Source organism: Oncorhynchus mykiss, chromosome 24 (assembly GCF_057628025.1).
Source record: "Oncorhynchus mykiss isolate SJ-2025 chromosome 24, ASM5762802v1, whole genome shotgun sequence".
NCBI classification, from domain to species: domain Eukaryota; kingdom Metazoa; phylum Chordata; class Actinopteri; order Salmoniformes; family Salmonidae; genus Oncorhynchus; species Oncorhynchus mykiss.
This window is the reverse complement of record NC_143045.1, coordinates 21,366,387-21,369,885: the sequence shown is the minus strand read 5'-3', so window position 1 is coordinate 21,369,885 and position 3,499 is coordinate 21,366,387.

Here is a 3,499-nt window from a genome sequence, read left to right as displayed (position 1 = left end):
CTGGGTTTAAAGTGGATTTAAAACCCCTTTATATGAGCCTATCCCATGAGTTTCTCTTATTCAATGTACACAAATAAATTGATATATCAAAATCCAATCAAACTTTGTCACATGCGCCTAATACAACAAGTGTAGACCTTATCGTGAAATGCTTACTTACTTATGTAGTAGACACAGCAAGAGTTGCTCATTGATAAAAAATACTAAAGAAAACACTCTGGGAGAACCAAATTCCGCTGGGTCTTGAATTTTAGGATATAAATTACACTAAACTACTAGGATAAAAGTACATAAGGCTTTTATCCTAGTAGTTTAGTTTATCCTAGTAGTTTAGTGTAATTTATATCCTAAAATTCAAGACCCATGCTTACATGAGTGCAATATGTTATGGTAATGTAAGCAGAGCTTTGGGTCACTCTTGAACTTTGACCATGAATGGAAATTTCGCAAGGGTCTTATGTTGGGCGAGAACCATGCTGCTAATATTCCCATGTGGGAGAGGAAAACCACAGGATGACATACAGTTGAAGTCGGAAGTTTACATACACCTTAGCCAAATAAATTTAAACTCAGTTTTTCACAATTCCTGACATTCAATCCTAGTAAAAATGGCCTGTTTTAGGTCAGTTAGGATCACCACTTTATTGTAGGAATGTGAAATGTCAGAATAATAGGTGAGAGAATGATTTATTTAAGCTTTTATTTCTTTCATCACATTCCCAGTGGGTCATAAGTTTACATACACTCAATTAGTATTTGGTAGCATTGCCTTTAAATTGTTTAACGTTTTGGGTAGCCTTCCACAAGCTTCCCACAATAAGTTGGATGAATTTTGGCCCATTCCTCCTGACAGAGCCGGTATAACTGAGTCAGGTTTGTAGGCCTCCTTGCTCGCACACGCTTTTTCAGCTCTGCCCACACATTTTCTATAGGGTGAGGGCTTTGTGATGGCCACGCCAATACCTTGACTTTGTTGTCCTTAAGCCATTTTGCCACAACTTTGAAAGTATGCGTATTGAAAGTATTGCGACCAAGCTTTAACTTCCTAACTGATGTCTTGAGATGTTGCTTCAATATATCCACAGAATTTTCCTACCTCATGATGCCATCTATTTTGTGAAGTGCACCAGCCACTCCTGCAACAAAGCACCCCCACAACATGATGCTGCCATCCACGTGCTTCGCGGTTGGGATGGTGTTCTTCGGCTTTCAAGCCTCCCCCTTTTTTCTCCAAACATAACGATGGTCATTATAGCCAAACAGTTCCATTTTGGTTTCATCAGACCAAAGAATATTTTGCCAAAAGTACGATCTTTGTCCCCATGTGCAGTTGCAAACCGTAGTCTGGCTTTTTTTAGGGTGGTTTTGGAGCAGTGGCTTCTTCCTTGCTGAGCAGCCTTTCAGGTTATGTCAATATAGGACTCGTTTTACTGTGGATATAGATACTTTTGTACCTGTTTCCTGCAGCATCTTCACAAGGTCCTTTGCTGTCGTTCTGGGATTGATTTGCACTTTTCGCACCAAAATACGTTCATCTCTAGGAGACAGAACGCGTCTCCTTCCTGAGTGGTATGACGGCTGCGTGGTCCAATGGTGTTTATACTTGCATACTATTGTTTGTACATATGAAAGAGGTACCTTCAGGCATTTGGAAATTGCTCCCAAGGATGTGTGGAGGTCTACAATTTTTTTTATGAGATCTTGGCTGATTTCTTTTGATTTTCTCATGATGTCAAGCAAAGAGGCACTGAGTTTGAAAGTAGGGCTTGAAATACATCCACAGGTACACCTCCAATTGACTCAAATTATGTAAATTAGCCTATCAGAAAGCCATGACATCATTTTCTGGAATTTTCCAAGCTGTTTAAAGGCGCAGTCAACTTAGTGTATGTAAACTTCTGACCCACTGGAATTGTGATACAGTGAGTTATAAGTGAAATAATCTGTCTGTAAACAATTGTTGGAAAAATGACTTGTGTCATGCACAAAGTAGATGTCCTACCCGACTTGCCAAAACTATAGTTGGTTAGCAAGAAATTTGTGGAGTGGTTGAAAAATGAGTTTTAATGACTCCAACCTAAGTGTATGTAAACTTCCGACTTCAACTGTATTGTTTATGTATGTAACACAACCCTTTACATAGAGAATAATGAGAGTGTCATAAATACTCAAATAGTCATAAATACTATAAGTAGTCAAATATCAGTCATCCATCTTCATTGAAAATAGAAAAGAAAGGCAAGCAGGATAAGGGAAATGAATAATGGGCTTTATATCCAGCGCAATGAGAATAGAGGAGATAGTGAAGTCATGATGGATGCACCTGCAATAATCTGATGTAATTATAATACATTAAGAATTTACATAGGCTATTGGACTGTCAAGACAAGATTAAGAAATAAAACATTTGTTGTTCAACACTTTCCTTTTAAGGTTCTGTACATTACAGCCTATGTCCCATTTTTACAAAAAAAAAATGTTTGAACCTTTATTTAACTAGGCAAGTCAGTTAAGAACAAATTCTTATTTATGATGACGGTCTACACCGGCTAAACCCGGATGATGCTGGGCCAATTGTGCACCGCCCTATGGGACTCCCAATCATGGCCAGTTGTGATACAGCCTGCCTCATGGGTCAAGGCACTTGACACCCAAATTTAACTTTTTCCTTCCAGTGTTGTGATGTATAGGCCTACTCAGAGCCAGAGCCATATTAGAATAAAATATATGGCTCTGGGGCTACTTTGTAATTGAAAAATGATTACAAACAGTTCAAATGAATCTAACTTGAGATTATCCAACAACTTTAGCAGTCATTTAGTTATCGAAGGGGCTCTAAACTATTTCTATACTTAATACCTAGAGTGATTCGATTCTGCTTTTTCACAGTAACTGTACAAACCTTTTTCTTTACAGCCTATGATGAACAGATGAATGGATGTTCATTGTTCAGGGTGGGATGGGGATGAAGGATGTGATCATGTTAGTTGAGAGTTTTGTGGCACTATACTTCCCCCTGGTGGTATTTGGAAGTGGTAGCACTGAATTGAACCACAGTTAAATAACGTCCAAGATGATTCCATCGGCTGCGTTCACACAGACAGCTCAATTCTGAAATGTTTTCACTAATTGGTCTTTTGACCAATCATATCAGCTCTGATAAAGATCTGATGTGATTGTTCAAAAGACCAATAAGTGGAAAAAGATCAGAATCTTGGCTGCCTGTGTGAATGCACTTACAGAGCCTGTGTAGCCTAGGCCTAATCAACACAAACGAGTCAATAGCAGCTTGCAGGGAGTAGGACTTGGACAAATGTGTTGCAAAAAAATAAGTAACTGTGGGCATATGCCTGTTTAGCAGTTTACCTTGATTTGGAAAATATTATTATATTATTGCTGAAAATTGATTAAGGTCTAACTGCTTTGGTCTGGCATATTACATTCCCACCAAAACCACAATCAGTTGTGGACACCTGCACAGAATAACATTTGATGGATT